Source organism: Rattus norvegicus, chromosome 15 (assembly GCF_036323735.1).
Source record: "Rattus norvegicus strain BN/NHsdMcwi chromosome 15, GRCr8, whole genome shotgun sequence".
NCBI classification, from domain to species: Eukaryota; Metazoa; Chordata; class Mammalia; order Rodentia; family Muridae; genus Rattus; species Rattus norvegicus.
Genome location: NC_086033.1, coordinates 101,555,760 through 101,576,885, shown reverse-complemented (window position 1 = coordinate 101,576,885; position 21,126 = coordinate 101,555,760). Strand labels below are relative to the sequence as shown.

General features: G+C 44.7%; 1 long non-coding RNA gene and 1 other non-coding gene across 4 annotated transcripts; one reads left to right on the top strand and one right to left on the bottom strand.

Moving 5' to 3' along the window:
- Positions 1 to 7,328: 7,328 nt before the first annotated feature.
- On the bottom strand, positions 7,329 to 17,625 carry LOC102548945 (uncharacterized). Of its 3 annotated transcripts, XR_010058049.1 has the most exons (5): positions 14,205 to 16,602; positions 12,160 to 12,315; positions 10,765 to 10,835; positions 9,802 to 10,020; positions 7,329 to 7,687 (listed from the first exon to the last, which is right to left on the bottom strand). It is a non-coding gene; the product is annotated as an uncharacterized LOC102548945 (long non-coding RNA). The 3 variants fall into 3 exon arrangements; XR_010058048.1 differs by lacking the exon at positions 7,329 to 7,687 and having other exon boundaries at positions 9,100 to 10,020; positions 16,500 to 17,625; XR_596298.4 differs by lacking the exon at positions 7,329 to 7,687 and having other exon boundaries at positions 9,100 to 10,020; positions 14,205 to 16,600.
- On the top strand, positions 16,326 to 16,398 carry Trnaf-gaa5 (transfer RNA phenylalanine (anticodon GAA) 5). The gene has a single exon. It is a non-coding gene; the product is annotated as a tRNA-Phe (tRNA).
- Positions 17,626 to 21,126: the final 3,501 nt, after the last annotated feature.

Sequence of the window (21,126 nt, the reverse complement as noted above, 5' to 3'; positions counted from 1 at the left end):
TAAGACTTGCCTTGGTCATGGTGTCTGTTCACAGCACTAAAACCCTAAGACACCCATTGATAAACCAAGATGGACTTTCCCCTCCCCTTCCATTTGTCTATCTGGCTGCAAGGTGTGTGCACTGGATAACTGATAGTGACTGGGAGTCCGGCTGACCTCCCTTTGCAGCCTACTTAAGCCTGATGGTACCCAGGCTCCCCTTCGGATGTTCCATTTCCACCCTGCCTTGGTAGACTGCCCCTGACAACGTGAACGGGCACATTGGTGGTCAGGGGCTTCTATCCCACACACCGCTGCGGCATCTTCTACAACAAATTTATTTCCTCACAATTTCGAGGCAGGAAACCTAAGGTCAAAGTTAGTATAGGAGGCCTCTCTCCTTAGGTTTGTGGACTCCTGTCTTCTCTGTGTCCCTCCATGGTCCCTGCCTTCTTATATCTGCTCAAATCTCCTTTTAGAGTTTTTCTTAAGAAAACAACAGAGGAAGACAGCCGATATTTTCTGGCCTCAGCAAATATGTGTGCAGGCTCCTGAAGGGCTTTCTTTGCCATAGCCAGATGCTAGCACCTCACCCTGCCAAGAAAAATTTTTATACAGCTTTAAACAAATCTTAACCAGATTTGTAGATTGGTTTTATTATTTTTTTTTATTTCAAAGGTCACATGCATGTGTTGCAGAAGTCGAACACTTAAGTAAAAACCAGAAAGTCATCCTACCATTGAAAGATGACATTAATATTCTGGTGTATGCTCTTTTTTGCTGTACATACGCTTAATTTTTTTTTAAAACCAAGTATGGGGTTATCATGAATTTACTCTTTATAGAGATGGCTTTTTTCCACTGACAATATATCATGGACACTTTTACATGGTGAGGGATCTTTTACCGTCTTTATTGACTATAGAATTATGTTTCTGATAGCTTATTCCAGAAACGGTATGGAAGATAGGTTTAAGGATGGCAAGATTGAACTCCTGAAGGCATCCAGTTTAGGAAGTGACTGCAGTAAATCAGGCTGCTGATGCCGAGGCCTGAAGCACACACCTGCAAATGTGGGCAGAGCCGATGACAGACTGGAGAACTTTTAGATTAAATAACACACTGACTGATGATTTGGGGAAGTGCTGTCGCTTGACTTGGGTGGTATTTGAAGACTTTGAATGTGGGACCGGAATGATACATTTAGGAGCTGGGTCTTTAACTCAGAAACAGTCACATACATAAATCTGAAGATCAGGTTAGTGAGCTCAAGATCTAGAGACACACATTTGGGGCTAAATATGTACCTGAGAAAGAGACCTGGTGGTGATGGGACCTTTAAGAGCGGAGACCAGTCGGGGTTGGGGATTTAGCTCAGTGGTAGAGCGCTTGCCTAGGAAGCGCAAGGCCCTGGGTTCGGTCCCCAGCTCCGAAAAAAAGAACAAAAAAAAAAAAAAAAAAAAAAAAAAGAGCGGAGACCAGTAGGAGGTAATCAGATCAATTGATATGACCTTTGGTGGACTTAATGAAACTTTCCAGGAGAGTGAATTGTTACAAAATAACAACAACCCCCCTGAGCTCTTCTAAGTATCCCCGTCTGCCCTATGAGACCTGTTGCACACACTCTTGACCATTCCTTTTCAGATTGTGTGTGTGCGCCCATGTGCCCATGTGCATGTGTGTGCATGGGTGTATGTGTGTGTGTGCTGGCCACATCATGTGTGTGGTATCAGTTCTCTCCTTCTACTTGGTGATTTCCAGGGACTCAGGCTTGGTGGCAAGGTCTGTCACCTGCTGAACTACTTTACCAGCTCCATCCTTCTATTTTGATGACATCTCTCATGAGAGTCTCACCAAAGGCCCAAATGATGAGGTTGTCCACTGTTGGACTCTTCGATCTTTATTTACGCTACCCAGACGCCGATATTCTATGTTATAATGACAAAAGAGACTAAAATGGCCTTATTTGCATATATGGAAGTTCTATCTTTTTACATACCAACAAATTTATGCGCTTAATGAGTTTGCTTTTTCTGCTAGACTTGTAGCTTCTGGAAGCAGAATCATGTCTGCATTTCTCGACCTGTATGTCACAGTATCTTTCCCTGAAAATCATTCCTAAAGGAGACCACCACACAGTTGGGGGGTGCCCTTCTCGACCCCGGATTAGACACAAGCCACACCCAAACACCTGTTGTTACAGAGAGATCCTTTATTAATTTGGAAGAAAAGTTACAGTGGCTGCCTTCTGACTCGGGCAGCAAAACAGAAGCAAATAACTTTGCAGGTGCAATTTTCTAAGGATTAAAAAAGGGAGAGGTCTGTGTTAGAATAGGTTAGGTCGTGGTGGTATATTTTTACTGGACATGTTACTTAGGTGGACTAAACACCTTAGTAGCCCACCTCAGGAGGAAGAAGTGTCCAAATAAGGAGTAGGCTGGGGTGTCTAGCTGTAGGGATGTAATCCCACTGTTTTTAGCAAGGCAAAAGCAATGGAAAAGAGGGCCAAAGCCTGCCAGAGACACATTTGCCAGGCTGGCCAGAGTCCCTTCAACTCCTGCCTTCCAAGAGATAATGTAGGGGAATTATAATCTAGCATCATGGCTGCTCTGGCAAGGGATCACATCCAAAGACCTAGGTCTGTGTGATCCAGCGGGAATGCAGACACACTACACATCTTTAATCCCCTGGAACTAGAATTACAGACAGTTGTGAGATGCCATGTGTGTGTGTGCTGGGAATTGAACCCCAGTCCTCTGGAAGAGCAGCCAATACTCTTAACCACCGAGTCATCTCTCTAGCCCCTAAAATCCTTGAACCATACATTTGTAGTTTTCCTTTATAGGCTTGCTATATTCGATCAGAATGTTCTTCATAAGAGCGAACCACAGGATAGAGTCTATGCTAGGCTGCTTTCAGATTTCCTTTGTTAATGCAATTAATGTAAATCTCTTCCCCTTAGTCTCAGACAGACACTTTAGTAAAGGGCAAGAAGCAACTAAATTCTTCACAAAGATATCACAAGAGTGATCTCCAGGCAGCAAACTAAAATTCTTCTCCTCTGAAACCTTTCGATAACAGGCCCCCAAAGTTCAAATCATCTTCAGAAACACGGTCTTTCATGTTCCTACCTGTATGGCCCACTGAGCCCCACTTAAAGCATCCCACTGCTGTTTCTAATCCGAAGTCCTCAAATCTACATTTCTTCAAACAAAAGCATGGTCAGGCCTATTACAACAATTTCTCAGTCCCCGATACTAACTTATGTCTTAGGGCTTCCATGGTTGTGAAGAGACACCATGATTAAGACGAATCTTACAAAGGACAGCGTTTCATTGGGGCTGGCTTACAGGTTCAGAGATTTAGTCCATCATCATCATGGCGGGAAGCCTGGCAGCAGACAGGCACATGCAGTGCAGGAGCAGCTGAGACGTCTACATCTTGACCTTCAGGCAGCAGAGGTTATATTTACACCTAATGCTCAATGTGATTAGAGAAGAAGGAAGCCCACCAACTTTGCAGAAAACAGAGGGCGTCTGAGAGAAAGGTGGACATCTGATAGAAATGTCGCAGAGGAGAAATTGGCCTGGGAACATCTCCAGAAGAAGCATTAGTTCTTCAAGTTTGGTTGGACAACAGAGAGACTCAGGAGACTCCGGAGTAGCTGGAGCCTCAAGCTCAGAGCAAGCATCGATGCAGGAGCCTCTGAGGCAATGAATCATAGACAGCCACTCCAAAAGACAGTTGTCGTTATATAGGCCAAATTTCCTTGCATTAGAAAATGGAAAAAACTTGGGGCTGGAAAGATGGCTCAGAGGTTAAGAGCACTGTCTGCTCTTCCAGAGGTCCTGAGTTCAATTCCCAGAAACCACATGGTGGCTCACAACCATCTATAATCAGGTCTGGTTCCCTCTTCTGGCCTGCAGGTGCATACATGAAGGCAGAAAGTTGTATGATGTATACATAATAAATAAATAAATGTTTAAAAAGAAAAGGGGTTGGGGATTTAGCTCAGTGGTAGAGTGCTTGCCTAGCAAGCACAAGACCCTGGGTTCGGTCCCCAGCTCCGGAAGAAAAAAAAAGAAAGAAAGAAAATAGAAAACTCCATTTCAGATTCATTGAGAGCAAGGGTAGGAGTTGTGGGAATTAGCAATATTTATTGTAACTGTGACCACTGGAGCAGCCCCCTCCCTACTCTCCATTGCAGCCCTTATATATTTCCTCTCATAAAAGGTTGAAATAATAGCTGTTTGCCAAGAAAAAAAAATCAGCTATGATACTACAGAGACGTGAGGGACAAAAGACAGAGGAAGGAAGGGATCAGGAAGTGCTTAATTGTGAACCTGTAGTATCCATATAGAACCAGTAGTAGCATGAAATGCACTCACTGTGAATGAGACAGATGTTAAAGACCTGGGCTACCCAAAATGGGATGGAAAGATTTAGCAGCATCTGCTCTGGAAGCTGGTCCTCAATTACAGTGCCCAATGGCAACAAGAAGATACAATTGTGGAAGTGTGTAACAGGTTTAAAGGTGTTAACGTTTCGAAAAACCGATTGTTAAGTGAAGGTCAATCTGCTGATTTAAGACAGCAGATGTGCAGATGAAGTTTTTCTTTTAAAATTTTTATTGGATATTTTTATTTACATTTCAAATGTTATTATTCCCTTTCCTGATTTCCTGTCCATAAACCCCCCTATCCCATCCCCCTCCCCCTTATTCTATAAGAGTGTTCCCCCCTCCCCTACCATCCCCCTTCTCACCTCCCCAGCCTGACATTCCCTTAAACTAGGGAGTCCAGCCTTAGCAGGACCAAGGACCTCTTCTCCCGTTGGTGCCCAACAAGGCCATCCTCTGCTACATATGCAGCTGGAGCCATGGGTCTGTCCATGTGCACTCTTTGGGTAGTGGTTTAGTCCCTGGGAGATATTGTTGTTCTTATGGGGTTGCAACCCTTCAGCTCCTTTAATCCTTTTTCTTACTCCTCCAACAGGGACCACATTCTTAGTTCAATGATTTGCTGCGAGCATTTGCCTCTGAATTTGTCACGCTCTGGCTGAGCCTCTCAGGAGACAGCGATGTGATGCTCCTGTCAGCATGCACTTCTTGGCTTCATCAACATTGTCTAGTTTTGGTGGCTGTATATATTTGTGCTGGATCCCCAGGTGGGGCAGGCCCTGAATGGCCATTCCTTCAGTCTCTGCTCCAAACTTTGTCTCCATATCTCCTCCTATGAATATTTTTGTTCACCCTTTTAAGAAGGAGTGAAGCATCTGCAGTTTGGTCGTCCTTCTTGAGCTTCATGTGATCTGTGGATTGTATCTTGGGTAATTCAAGCTTTTGGGCTAATATCCACTTATCAGTGAATACATACCCTGTGTGTTTTTTTGTGTTTGGGTTACCTGACTCAGGATGCTATTTTCTAGTTCCATCCATTTGCCTAAGAATTTCATAAAGTCATTGTTTTTGATAGCTGAGTAGTACTCCATTGTGTAGATGTACCACATTTTCTGCATCCATTCCTCTGTTGAGGGGCATCTGGGTTCTTTCCAGCTTCTGGCTATTATAAATAAGGCTGCTATGAACATAGTGGAGCATGTGTCTTTGTTATATGTTGGAGCATCTTTTGGGTATATGCCCAGGAGTGGAATAGCTGATCCTCAGGTAGTGGAATGTCCAATTTTCTGAGGAACCTCAAGACTGATTTCTGGAGTGGCTGTACCAGCTTGCAATCTCACCAACAATGGAGGAGTGTTCCTCTCTCTCCACATCCTCACCAGCATTTGTTGTCACATGAGTTTTTGATCTTAGCCATTCTGACTGGCGTGAGAATCTCAGGGTTGTTTTGGTTTGCATTTCCCTGTTGACTAAAAATGTCGAACATTTCTTTAGGTGCTTCTCAGCCATTCAGTATTCCTCAGCTGAGAATTCTTTGTTTAGCTCTGTACCCCCATTTTTAATAGGGTTATATGGCTCTTTGGAGTCTAACTTCTTGAGTTCTTTGTATATATATTGGATATTAGCACTCTATCAGATGTAGGATTGGTAAAGATCTTTTCCCAATATGTTGGTTGCTGTTTTTTCCTAATGACAGTGTCAGTGTCCTTGCCTTATAGAAGCTTTGCAGTTTTATGAGGTCCCATTTTTCAATTCTTGAACTTAGAGCATAAGCCATTGGACTCCTGAGAGTCCAGTTCTCTCTCTCTCTCTCTCTCTCTCTCTCTCTCTCTCTCTCTGTCTCTCTGTCTCTGTCTCTCTGTCTCTCTCTGTCTCTCTCTCTCTCTCGATTTGGGTAGAGAGAGCTGTGGGAGCAGTTCAGCTCTAGGTGCAGGCAGAAACTGGAAGTATGCAGATGAAATTTGATGACCCTATTATTACCTAATGTACTTTAGTAGCTTTGAGAGCCTAGATAAGGTTGAGGAACAAGGAAGAAGGTCTTTTGTTCACAAAGATTATGCAAAGCCCCAGAGAGGCTTTTACTTATTACATTGGTTAACATTGTCTGTAAGCAGCAGGGCAATATCAGTTCCAGATGCAAAACATGTACTAGCTGAAACTTTAGCTTTTGACAACGCAAATACATAGTATAAACATGTCCTTAGACTTTTAATTTTTAAAGATTTGTTTATGTATTATATATAAGTCCACTGTACCTGTCTTCAGACACACCAGAAGAGGGCATCAGATCCCATTACAGATGGTTGTGAGCCACCATGTGGTTGCTGGGAATCAAGGACCTCTGGAAGAGCGGTCAGTGCTCTTAACTACTGAGCCATCTCTCCAGCCCCTGGATCTATAAAAGTTTGATCAGCACCCATAGATGAGTGGATTAGAACTTCTGTTGATGACTATGTAATTGGACAAGCAATGACATATGTGTCAAAATAGACATTGTTTTCATTTTGGGGAGTGAGGTCATTTGAAAAGGGATTGTAGACAAGATGTTCCTAGAGACTTCTCTAGAAGACCTCAGCCTTCTGGGATATGTCAACTTTCTGGGGTGCAGGAAGGGTTGGCTTTGGACTAATGAGTGCAGACCATCGAGAGACATGTGAGGTAATCTCTTACTGACCAGAAACTCACTCAGGGGGTTAACTTGTTCCTTGGGAACATGAGCCAGCCATTTTCTGTAAGCAATCCACAGAGCAAGAGAAAACTAACTAGGTATTAGAGACGCTGTATATTGACATCTTATGCAGTATGGCTTGATTGTTTGTGTGTGGAAATGGGTGGGAAGCCCAGCTCATTTGTGTAAAGCTGGGCATGGGATGAGAATGCCTACGTGTGAGGTTTATGTGTGGATTCATCAAAACCTAATTGTACCTTGGTAGAGAAAGGGGGAGTAAGATTAGCTCAAAGACACTTTATTGTAGAAAAAAAAAAAACCTTGCAGAGTTAGATTAACCCGGATGCTCTAACAATGCTTTAACATCAGAATGCAAGTCGGGGAATGCATTTCGTTAGGGAAGAGGTTTTGTCTGTACTTCCACAGGTGATGAAAGATTAGGGGTTCCATCAAGATTGCGAAAGAGCTGATCCGAGTAAGAGAAGCTTCCACATGAAAGGCCCGATTCAAGGAGGAAGAGGTCCAGAAAGACAGCAACACAGATGGCCCAGAAAGCTGATTCCCACGGCATGAGGACAGCTCAAACCAGCTGAAGAAGGGCAGATCATTCATTGCACTGACAGAGTGCAAAAACCCTGATGCTGAAATGGAACAGATGATCAGGACTGCAGTTATGAAGGGTCATCAATCAACTGATCCCCAGAAGGACACTGTACTGGCTGGTTTTGTGTGTCAACTTGACACAGGCTGGAGTTATCACAGGGAAAGGAGTCTCAGTTGAGGAAATGCCTTCATGAGACCCAGCTGTAAGGCATTTTCTCAACTAGTGATCAAGGGTGAGAGGACCCAGCCCATTGTGGGTGGTGCTGTCCCTGGGCTGGTGGTCTTGGGTTCTATAAGAGAGCAAGCTGAGCAAGCCAGGGGAAGCAAGCCAGTAAGTAACATCCCTCCATGGCCTCTGCATCAGCTCCTGCCTCCTGACCTGCTTCAGTTCCAGTCCTGACTTCCTTTGGTGATGAACAGCCATGTGGAAGTGTGAGCTGAATAAACCCTTTCCTCCCCAACTTGCTTCTTGGTCATGACTTTTTGTGCAGGAATAGAAACCCTGACTAAGACAGACATACAGAAGAACCAAATAAACAGACTTGAATATATAAAGCATTTTTTCTCTGCCAAAAACCAATAAAAAAATCTTACAGAAGAAAAATGCCCATTTCAGCTATTTGAGTATTACCTACTAAGTGGAAGGTCTAAGCTTTTAGTATTTTTTTTTAAAAAAAATGCATACTCCTCTTAAATAGATCTGCCGTTTCTAGATGTTTCTTTCACCCTCCTCGAATTCTAAATACTTACACAACCTCTGACTTGCTCTGCAAATATTCCGGTTATCATAGAAAAGGATAATGCACCACATACTGAAATTAAATTAGTTTTGAATTCTCAGGAGCTGCGATTGTGGTTGCTTAAGCCAAGGCTCTCATCAAAGGGCCTGGGCTGCTGCAGTGTCCTAACCTCCACAGTCGGGTTTCCCTAGGACGGGAAGGTCAAAACAGAAAGCTTGATTCCAAAAGGAAATTAAAATTTAAGAATAAAAAGCAAAGAAGACATTTCTATCCCCATCCTGTGTCATGATAGAATCTCGGGTTGACCTTGCGAAGTTAAGGAAAGGCTTCGCTGTGTATTACATTGGGCCTGACTTTTGAATTTTTGAAACAGGGAAATTTCACTTAGGTGTGTCATTTTTTTTTCAATAAACATGATTCCTTATAAAATAAAAATTCAGTTAGACTTTTCTTTTTATTTTGTTTAAAAAAATAGGTTAGACACTTTGGTTTGGGAGCTCAATGGAAAAAAAGGAGCAGGATAAAGATTCTCTGTCAAACCATACATTTCTGATTTGAGGATGCCAGAAATATGATGCCGGCTTATGCATGGCAAGACATAGCTTTTGCTCACTGGCTGTGGAGACCAACAGTGAGCAGAGTTCTTCAGCAGTCAGTAGAACACAGGTCTCTAACACAGAGATTTCTACACCAGTAAAGTGACACTGGTATTTATTCTCTCTCAAGTTTTTATTATGCAAAATTAAAAGCAAACAACATTTAAGACACATTTCTCCATCTGTGTTCAACAATGTTAACATTTTGCTCTATCTCTGTGTATTACGTGTTTGAGATATTTACTGAAGCCTTTAATGCATGCCTTTAATTCCAGCAGAGGCAGAGGCAGAGGCAGAGGCAGAGGCAGAGGCAGAGGCAGAGGCAGAGGCAGAGGCAGAGGCAGAGGCAGAGGCAGAGGCAGAGGCAGAGGCAGAGGCAGAGGCAGAGGCAGAGGCAGAGGCAGAGAGGCAGAGGCAGAGGCAGAGGCAGAGGCAGAGGCAGAGGCAGAGAGGCAGAGGCAGATCTGTAAGTCTGAGGTAAGAGATATATATATCTCCTGTCAGTCAGCCTGAGCTGCAAAATCAGACCCTGTGTCAAAAGAAAAGATAAATAATTTGACAATTATTTATTATTATAAATATTTCAGCACTGGTCTCCTAAAAGCTACCATGTTACATATTGAGAATGCCTGAATCCATGTTATAAAGTTACAAAGTTTTTACATGTAACCTATATCTATCCCTTCCTATACTTTAGGGCTTCCCCAGCTTACTTGAGGATACCTTATTGTCTTAGTTAAGGTTTTATTTCTGTGTACAGACACCATGATCAATGCAAGTTTTATAAAGGACAGGATTTGATTGGGGCTGGCTTACAGGTTCAGAGGTTCAATCCATTATCATCAAGGTGGGAGCATGGCAGCATCCAGGCAGTCATGGTGCAGGAGGAGCTCAGTTCTACATCTTCACCAAAAGGAAGCCCGGAACACACTGAGCATCCTTAGGCAGCTACCCCCACAGTGACACACTTCCTCTAATGAGGCCACACCTTCTAATAGTGCCACTCCCTGGGCCAAGCATATGTAAACATCACACCTATATGATAGAAAAGAAATTTATACTGTAAATTCTGTATTAAACTGTATTGTCCAGGGAATAATGACAAAACAGCTTAGCCATGTCCAGTAGGGATACGAGTTAGGATTTTGTTTTTTGTTTTTTGAAATATTTTCAATCCATGGCTACAGAACCCTCTGATGCAGAGCTGATCTCTAAAAGTTTATGATCATAAGTTATAGCATGCTTGTTTGTCCAGAGAGCCAATCTAATTTAGGGACAAGCATGATGCAGTGTGACAGCTCTGACTGGGGGACCTAAAACCAAATTCTAGTCCTACTTCTGTCACCGAATGTGTGTCACTGGGACTCAGTAGCTGGTTTGGGCTTTCACGGACCCACATGTGATAGCAAGGCCTTGCCCCGGGTCCCCTACAGTGCCTTAAAGCTTGTCAGTGTCGCACACCGACAGGATCGAAGGTGAGCGTGTATTTATTATTTCATGTCTGACAGTTCCATAACATGCGCGCCGTAGTTAGTTCTCCGCCGCGATGACCAAAGAAACCGAGGGAGGAGGGGTCTACATTCCAGCTCACGGCTGTAGTCCTTCGTGAAGGGAAGCCAGAGCAGGAAGTGAGGAGAGCCCATGGAACAATCGTGTTTGTTGAGTTGCTCTCCCACGGCTTGCTTACCCCAGGACCATTTGCTCAGTGATGGCACTGCCTACTGTGGGCTGGGTCCTCCCACGTCAATCTTTAGTCAAGAGAATGCTTCGCAGACTCACCAACAGGCCTGTCTGATGGAGGCCATTCCTCAACGGAAGCTCCCTCACGCCAGATGACCCTAGCTTGTGTCCTGTTGACAAAACAAAGCAAAGCAAAGCAAAAACGGCACCATATATAAAATTTTGGGGTTGTGTTTCCCCTTATTACCCTTTCTCATTTCCCTTTCAGTCAGGTTGAACCCCAAACGCTCTCTCAGGTGACTCACCTGTTTTTATCTTTCTGTTTCTGTGTCTCTGTCTCCATGTCTCTATCTTTCTCTGTCTCTGTCTCTCTATCTGTTTCTATCTCTGTCTCTGTCTCTGTGTCTCTGTTTCTATCTCTGCCTCTAGTTCCCTGCCTGTCTCCTCTGTCTCTGTGTTTGTCTCTGTGTCTCTATCTCCAGGTTTCTATCTTTCTCTGTCTCTGTGTCTCTGTCTCTCTCTTTGGTCTCTGTCTCTACCTCTGTCTCTATTTCCATGTCTGTCTCTCTGTCTCTGTGTTTGTCTCTGTGTCTCTATCTCCAGGTTTCTATCTTTCTCTGTCTCTGTGTCTCTGTCTCTCTCTTTGGTCTCTGTCTCTACCTCTGTCTCTATTTCCATGTCTGTCTCTCTGTCTCTGTGTCCCTATCTCTTTGTCTCTGTCTCTGTGCGTGCATGCCTCACCAAGCCCTACTAGGTTTAATTGGGTTGCTTGCATGAACGTGCATACAGGATCGTTTATTGGAGTGTGGGCAATTGCAATTCCCCAGTGGCCCCGGGAACTGATCAGTGAGTATATCTTAAAGACCATTGCAGTCCTGAGGCGAACAAGCGGATATCAATCATTCTCAGAGTGAAATGTTGCTTTCTCCTCACTTACATGGACAGTCCTGCAAACCGGGCGAATGTGCTTTCAGACTCAGCCCGTGGCCGGTGGGTACCGGGAACTATTTTAACTCCCATGCACTCGGGGTCATTCTAAGATGGGGGTGGCCTGCACGGCTAGGGACGAAGAATGACAGGCTGACTTGAGGGACGGACAGGGAGTGAGAGGAATTACATTAGAGAGCAGCTGGGAGGTGTGACAGTTTGGGATCATGTCTGTGCAGTGCCTTGTCTAGGTACCAACTGTCTTCTTGCTGGAGGAGACTCAGGCAGTCTTTCCTTAGAAGTCCCTATCTCTAGTCAGGTAGGAGGATCTCAAGAAATGCTGATTTCTAAGCCCGGTGTCACAGCCTGGAATCCCAGCCACCTGAAGCCCCTAAAAAGTTGAAAAGGAAACAGATACTTGTGGTCGCTGGGGACAGAACTCCTGTCTTCTGCAAGAGTACTCTAGTATAGCTCTTAACCACTGAGCCATCTCTCCAGCCCTGGTCCCTCCCCCACCCCTATTTTTATTAACAAGGGATTTAGGAAATAATTAGGCTTTATCCTTACCTGGTAGGAGGCAGAGGCATGCAGATGGGGAAATGAAAACAGCTGGAGGGCTGGTCCACGGCGCCATTAATTGCAAGCCACAAGCAATTAAGATAAGAAGGACTTAAGAGTGCCCAAGCCTACAACATTCAACTTCTGGAGTCCAAGTTTTCTGACCTGTAGGGCATCGTGCAAAATCCACAAAGGTGAGTTAGACTCTTGTTGGCTGGGTGTGGGAGGGTTGGGTTAGAACATACAAACAGCTTGGTAGGTAGTTCTCGAGTACCATTTATTTAATTGTTTCTGGCCTGGTGAGTACACCCAGGGGCTTTATATTGATGTATGCGATTGAACAAAAACAAAAAACACAATAAGGTCTTCATCGACCCGAGGTTTAATGGCTTTAAATAAATTAAGTTCTTTCGGATCGATTCAGCACACTGATGATATTTGCAATGTATTAACTTTTTAACGCTTCTCCCCTCGGTTGCAACTTCAGCTGATTTGGAAGAATCATTTTGCATCCGTCAAGTGAGGGTGTAATGTTCTACACACAGAAAAACATCAGGTGCATAGTCACGCACTCACAAAAAATGCCCAACAGCAAGCGTCAGGCCTAGTCCTGGATTCTGGTTTTGAACTTAGAATCTGATATCAATTTTTTAGTGAAAAGAGGGTCTTTTTGAAGATTGAAAGTATCTGGGTGTGGCGGCATGTATCTGTGTATAACGTCAACACACGAAAAGCTGAGGCATGGGCGTGGGGTAAGGACAAACCAGACCGCAAGGCATGCTCAAGGCCTGCATGAGCTAACTTGCAAGAATCTGTCTCAAAAAAACAAAACAAAACAAAACAAAAAAAAAACAAACAAAAAACAAGGAGTGGGGTTACATCTCAACAGCAGGACACTCACCTAGCACACTTTTGGCCTGGATTCAAACCTTACAAATTACAAGTGTTTGATGCAGGGTGCAGAACCTGCTTTGTGGATGAGCTGTCGGTTTGTACCAAACTGTCTGTCTAGTGTGGACTGAATTACAGGCTTTTCTCAGTTCTTATACCCAAGGCTAGCCCTTACTGTGGTTGTGTAAAGCTGAAAGATGTTCTAAGCATGGGGTCATAACCCACAGTATGTGTGACCTTTTCTGAGCAGGTAACTTTCTGTATGCACGTGCATTGAGCAATGTGTGTGCATGTGTGTGCGTGTGTGTATGTGTATGTGTTGGGAGGGCAAGGCAGCCAAACCTGTGTAAACTACACAATCTTTGGTGTTTCATTGTGACTGCTCAAGCAGACTGATACAGAGAGGTTGAGCACGTTGTATGCACAGCGATTCCAGCGCATCTTGAGGGAACACACAATTTATGGATTGGGATAAAATAAACTCAAGTTGTCTTTCAATTCTAGCATTAATGACTCTAACTGAAACTATTGTCCTAAAGAAAATAACCCAAAGAAAAATGTAATCTGAGTTTCAAGTTCTCAGGAAAATTGCAAATCAGCACAAAGAAACTGTATACACTATCCCCAGATTCAACAACTCTTAGCTGTTTCGAAATTCTTCATAACTACACATGTATGTTCACATATAAAATATTGTGAATTTACAGTATTATTTTTTATTTGTTTTATCTAAAAACAAGGGTGATTTGTCACATAACTTTGGCTGCTGAGCTTGGGGGAAAAAACAACAGCCTCGGTGTCATCAAATGTCCCCGAAACTTTCTTTTCCTCCAGTGTGAGGGCTAGTTCTTGATGCCAAGTTACATTGGGATGTCATCTTTCTTTAACATCCTTACATGATGGTGGCAGTGCATTGAACACGTGTGTGCAAATGTGTGTGTGTGTTTCCAGCTTTTAGGATGGCTTTTGCTTAAGAAATGACGCTGCTTCAGGCTAAATTCCAACCTATTTATGGCTGACTGGATTCTATGCAAAGTGTGTGGTGTCTCAGGGAACACGACGCCCAAATGTTCTTGGCTGCCGATTTATTTCCCCCCGTGGTAACTATTAAATATAGTGGGAACCTTCGAAGCCTTATATTGGCCTTGCATAGCATTACCCACCTAGACTTGCCATCTCAGGGGACTTCCCCGCTTCCTGTCACCATCCTTTTCTTCCTCCTTTCTTTTTCTGAAGCAGAGTTTCTCCTGTCCCAGGCTGGTCTTGAACTTGAAATTTCACTTGGGATAATCTTGAACTCCTGACCTCCTGCCTCTGACGCCTGAGTATTGGGGTTATAAGCTCGTTGCACCACACATGGCCTTAGAAAGCCTGAGGCTCAGAAACAGGGTTTTGTGCGTGGCAGGCAAGCACTCTTAACTGAGCTACATTAGCAGCCACTGATAATTCCTCACAGAACGACTCTTCACTACGATGCTTAGAAAACGGCAATTTTCAGGGCCACCACTTCTTCTGCATTTAACCCACGGCACAATTCCTTCAGTTCCGTGCCAGTCTTCACTGCCCGCCACAAGGCTTTTAGGTACTGTAGTCATGACTTTGTGTTTTACGCATCCGTGATGTTTATGCTGTCCCAGTTTGGGCCAAGAGCAGCCCTTTCAAACTGCTCCTATATCCTTTTTATATATTCCCGTCAATTTTTCTTAAACTTCCCTAGGACGAATACTAAAATGAGAGGAAAGTAAAGTGGTCGTCAGGGTTTTGTCTGTGCTGTAGGGGTTCCAGGAACAACGTTAAGAACAGATAATCAATTGACAACAGTTCAAAAAGAATTTCAGACATATATACAACAAGCTTTCTTTTTTTTTTTTTAATTTTGATGTCTTCCTTCTGCTGGCTAGTTCAGTTTTCATAGATATCATAAGCGGTTGCATCGGGGTTAGCAAGCATCCTTGGGTTAACTGGGAAAACTGGAGTGTGGCCTACAAAAAGTTTCTGTTTGGGTTAGGATCTCCTCCCACATCCTTATCCTTATTCTGAGCCTGCCCTCCATGGTTGCTGTGATGGCTCCTCTCCTCTGCAGTCTTGCAGATGAAGCAGAAGTTTTCTCTCAAACCCAGAGACAATGTGTCCTTGGGATCAGCTTACTTTGTTCATAGAACCTCAAGTTGAAGATAGCAGAGTTCAGTCCATGAAACGAGACTCAGAATCGGGAATGTGAATTTTTATCCCGGGAGGCTGGGGGGACCTAAAGTGCACTTGTGACCTTCTAAGGACCGATGACATACTTCCTCCAAAAGTCTGCACTTTCTAACCCCCCCTAAACTGCTGTTCAAATGTTCAAGACTGTAGGGGACATTTCTCAGTCAGACCACCACACCTCCCAGTCTCCAGGAAGAGATGGAAAGACCCCAAGAGCCTGAGATTGACTCACGGCACACTTGAGTCCAGGCAGGCAGTGACAGAAGAGGACACTCTCCTTATCCACCGACCTCTTAATTTTCGAGCTCTTTTGTTATGTGGATTTGGTTGACTCTGTTATTGGTTCAAACCGGGCGCCCAGAGACCCGTTTGTAGAATGCAGACTGAATGAAGGGGACCCAGTGAAGGTCGCAAGCACTCTTTCTTTTTCTCTTTTCCTTTCACATCCTCCCATCAACCCAAATTGATAGCGACGCTTCTAGGTAAAGAAAAGTCTCGTACCTGGGCTGAAAGGGCGTCGAGAGAAAGTGCTATTGAGATTAGTACTATTTAATCGGAGAGGAGAAGAAAACAGAACTTCAGTAAGATCCAGGGGGCAGGTAGTGGGTGCTCCAGGAACCCGCGTGACGTGAAGGAGCGCTGACATTAAGTCTTCTTTCATGAACTGCCCAAGTGTTTGCCAAACAGGTTCCCCTCAGAGCTTGTAACCGAGCTGCGCCCTTTGCAGGACGCGGGTCTGAGAGACTACGAATGCCGCGTCTGGGACTGGCCAGAGGACTCTGGCCTCCAGGGACCCAACCACTCAGTCAACCAACAGCTCTGGGCAAACACTGCCAGCCAGCCAGATCTGGGACATTCCCGTACAGTCCAAAAGTGTGACATGTTCGCCTAGGAAACCCCGAGCTGGTCTCGGGAAGGGACCAGGACCGTGAATTTCTGGTTACGAGAAGTGAGACCGAAGAAACATGATTCAAACAGAACAAACAAAAATACAGAACAGATTAATTATTAATAAAACACCGCAGGACGACTGGACCTGAAGTACTCAGAGATAGCACATTGTAGAAGGGGAGAGGCGCAGCGCCGAAATAGCTCAGTTGGGAGAGCGTTAGACTGAAGATCTAAAGGTCCCTGGTTCGATCCCGGGTTTCGGCAGCTGGTTTTTAATTTTAACCCTGAACAGGGGTCCTTCTAAGTTCCTTCCTTAATTCCTTCCATCCAACAACCTCTCTTGAATTCACCTCAAAGTCGCTGACCTGGGGTCGAAGAAACACAAGCAGCTTTTCTCGACCACCGGTGGCGGCAGGCAACAGGCACTGGCACTTCCGGGTGTCGTCGGAGGCGCTGCTGCGCGTGCGCAATGCTTCCAGGCCGCCTTGGCAGGGAAGGCGGTCCGCTGCGCGCGCCCCTGCAGGATTCGGGGTACGCGCCGGCCGTCGGGAGTCTCCGGCGTGAGAAAGGAGGGTCCTATCTTGTTGTGGAACAGGCCGGGTCTTCCCTGGAGGCGAGAAGATCGCGTACAAATGTCCTTCGGCTCCCAATTTTTAATGCCGATCCTCCTGCGCGCTCAGGTGCTTGCTTCAGGATTTTGCTAGAGATGCAAAAGGGCGGCATGGGGTGTTCCCAGGCAGGGTCACTTGCTTAATGCTAAAGGAGTAGTAGTAGCTTTACAGCTCCTAACGTTTAAGTAAGCGAGGGTAGTTAGTTTAGACACGTGTTTCTCAGTGTGGTCTGTGGACCAGAGCCTGGCTGTCAGCATCGTTTTGGAGCTAGTCCGAAATGGCCCACACCAGGCTACTGAATGCAGCCCCGGACAAGGTGAACAAACACCCTCCCTCCCGGGTGGGTCTCTCCGCAACTCAAATTTGAGCTCTACTGGTCGGGACACTCTCTTCGGAGTTCTGTTGTTATATCTGACCTGCACATCGCCGACCTCTTATTTTTAGTTTCTCCGTATGTTTTTTTTTTTTTTACCCTAAAAACTGAAGTCTATAACTGTAACCTGATTAACTTTTATTGCCTTCTCCTGAGTGCCAGCTTCTCTCAGATGCCACACATTACCAGTTCTTAGGAGTCCGGTATTTCCTGAGCTGTCCTGCTGACTCCAGGTAGCTCTACCCAGCGTTCTCTAACTAAGGAGGCCATAGAGGGTGTAAAGGGAAGGCGGTCCAAGGTGGCCCTTACTTTAGAAAGGACACGCTTTCAGAGGGATGCACACCGCATTCATTAAATATTCACGAGAAGAAGTGCCCAGTCCAGTCCTTTTGTCAACAGCGGCGAGACTGTGCCTACTATTCCAGTTCCTCATAAAGGCCCAAGGAGACGTATAAATAAATAAACCCCGGAGTAAACGTTTCCTTCCTAATCGTTGTGTATATGCTACCCGCTTGAGGCCAGAACTATGACACACAGACGCTATTATAACCATTACACACAGTAAAACAAGATGAGCATTGTGCATTTAATCAGGACCTTCGCGTAATGAGTACGCACACGCGTCCAACCCCTTTTATTAGCTTCCATTATACTGTCACCCTTTCCACTGGATCATGCTGTAAAAATCATCATATCTCAACTTGTTGGCTGTTGAAAACTTGACCAGAAATACAATTGCCTGAGTTTGCCTCAAATTCTAAGAATATGTGGATTTCCCATCCTTAGTGCACGGTGTGATGGTGGATTGATTACCTTGTTGCGAGTTCCTCACTGAAGGCTTTTTTTTTTTCGGAGCTGTCACTGAAGGCTTTTAAGGGGTTTGTTGGTGACCCATCGACATCTCAGTAAGGTCTGGGGACACATTCAAATCAGTGCCATGTATTTCATTGTTCATGTGAGTAGGCTAAGCACGGCACACAGGCCAGATCCACGTGCCATAGCACCGTGAGCAGGGAATCCCTGACAGACCCCAGGGACGTAGCTCCCAGGAAAACCGCAGTCACCAGTTATAGGGGCCTCTCTAGTCACCAAGCCTGCTGCTAAGCACTCTTTGTTAACAATCCCATTGTGCTTGTCAACAGTCCTTCAAAGCTGGAAACACAGGTGACTATACATGAACAAATGCATATTACAATAGACATAAGTAAATGCTTATTACGCATGCCTGCTTCTGGGAAAAGCCAACACAATCCTGAGACATAGTTAAGTGAAGCCTGAGGTATAAGAGTCAAACAGTGCTTTTTTTTTTTTTTTCATGCACCACAGCTCTATAGAGAGAATATCTTTTAATTTAAAAATTTCAAGAATTTCATACATAAGGACTGTATTAATGTGATTCTCAACCTTCCCTCTCTCCTCTCCATAGAGAATTTAAAAAAAATTCTTTTTATTCTTGAGGAATTTCATATAGACAAACAACACATTCACCCTATGTGGTGGTTTGAATAAGAATGGCCCCCACAGGCTCATATACTTGAATACTTAGTCATAAGGGATTGTCTTGACAAGGATTAGAAGGATGAGGAGGTGTGGCCTTGTTGGAGGAGGCGTGGCCTTGGAGGAGGTGTGGCATAGGGTGGGCTTTCTAGTTTCAAAAGCCCCTGCAGCACCCCCTTCCCCTTCTGCTTTTGGATCAGGATGTAGCTCTCAGCTACTCCAGTGTCATGTTTGACACCTGACCTCTGAAGCAAACCTCCACTTAAATGCTTTCTTTTATCAGAGTTGCCATGGTCATGGTGTCTTTTCACAGCAATCAAATAGGCACTGGAGCATGGGTGACCTTCCAGAGACCACATCCATGGAGACAATGGACTCTCTCTCCCTTACCTGCCATCAGCTGTTGGTAGCTCCTCAGCTGGGGTGGCAGCTCATAAGCCCCTCCCCCACTCCATTCAGGAATGTTGGCAGGCTTGGCCAGAGGCACTTAACTTACAGATTACACTTTAGTTAACAGGAACGGTTAGCTAGAAGCAGAACTGTAGAAGCCAAACAGCAAGGTTCCTGCATCTAGGGACTTTTCCAGATCTACGGTTTCAGATGGATGAGTTTTAGTTTTACTTGTGTTGGGTGGTGCTGTTAAGAGACCAGATCTTCTCAGTTCAGACCTCCCCTACCCCAACAAAACCTGCATCCAGCACCAGTTTCTAGGTTATTCCCCAACAAATCTACACCTTTAGGGTTTCAAGCCTGCCCCTGACACTTCCTAACAACCATCAATTGGGAGAAAAGAAGAAGCTATGTTTATGGTTTGACACCTAGCACCAGGCAATTATGTTAAAGGCCACAATAGCCCTCCAATTAGATGTTTTCCAGGCTAGACACTCCACTTCCTGCTTACCATTTCCTATAAAACCTTGACAGGATGAGAGTTCAGGGCTGCTTCACCAAACCATCCTGTGGGTGGGTGGTGAGTTAGTCCAATCTCCAGCTTGGAAATAAAGAGACCCTAATGTGATTACATCAGAGTCTGCTCCTGGTTGGTCTTTTGAGGCTCATGAATGCTTCCTGGTACAATGCTGTCTACATGCTGAATTTTACAGCCTGAATAGTACTTCCACCATGGAGGCCGTTGTGCCAAGGTTTTGGGGCTCTGTTACAATTGGTGCTGATGGTTCTGGGCTGGGGTAGCAGGATATATAAAGACTGTGGAGACAGAAATAGTATGAGCTAGCTGAGATGACTCTTGTTATCTTGGTGCATCTTAATGCTAACTACCACCATGTGCCTCTGTCCTAATTTGGTAAAACACTGACCACATTAAACACGGAGGTGGATGTGTTTGTTTGGCTTACAGGTTCATCCTGGAGGGAAGCCAGTGCAGGAACTTAAGGCAGGAACCTGGAGGTGGGAACCGAAGCAAAGACCACACGTAGGAATACCGGCTATCTGTTAGTTGATCTGCCAATGGATGGCACTGCCCACAATAGGTTGGGCTTTTCCACATCCGTCATCAAACAAATGTCCTCTAGACATTTTCATGCACCAGGTTGATAGAGGCAATTCCTCAACAGGGATTCCCTCCTTCCACTTTAGTTTGTGTCACGATGACAAAAGACAACAGACATAGCTATCTGGCATTGCAGCTGGACATGGCTGGTCCTGCACTAGTGGTCCTATAACATTGTATCACTTAGGGATGTTGAGCTAGTGGTCCTACAACATTGTATCACTTAGGGATGTCGAGCTAGCTTGCACATTCTCTGATGTTTTCACAGCGATGAAATCATCTATATTTCTCAGAATCTGTCCCTGATGTTAAGCCATGCACGATGGAGCACTTCCAAGCATCTTTTACTGCATGCTGCCATTAAGATGGGTTATTGTGGGCAACACAATTATACTCCAGTAGTGTACAAAAAAACCAAACACATGCATACAGGCACATATTGTATCCTGAGTTAATTAAAAGGACTCTCCATGGGGCCACTCCGTGTGGTTATTCTCTATAATAGAGGAAGCCAGACAATTTATCTATGTTCATTGTTGATATCTGAAGATAGGTGACCATTGATACTGGGGCAATTGCCTCTATCACCCTGGTGTGCGATTATGTCTATAGGGCATTTGCTTGCTGATCGATGTGGAAAAGCCCAGCCTATCGTGGGCAGTGCCATCCATTGGCAGATCAACTAACAGATAGCCGGTGTTCCTACGTGTGGTCTTTGCTTCAGTTCCCACCTCCAGGTTCCTGCCTTAAGTTCCTGCACTAGCTTCCCTCCAGGATGAACCTGTAAGCCAAACAAACACATCCACATCCATATTTAATGTGGTCAGTGTTTTACCATTTTCTCATTACGAGGCAGACCGTGACTTGGTAAATTTCCCTCATGTGTGTAGATGCCTTTGTGTTCCATTTTGTTTTTGTTTATTTCAGTGATTTCTGTTTGCTTATATTTTGTGTTTAAACTAGTCTTTCTAAGGTTGGTGATACGTGGGAACTTCCAGTAA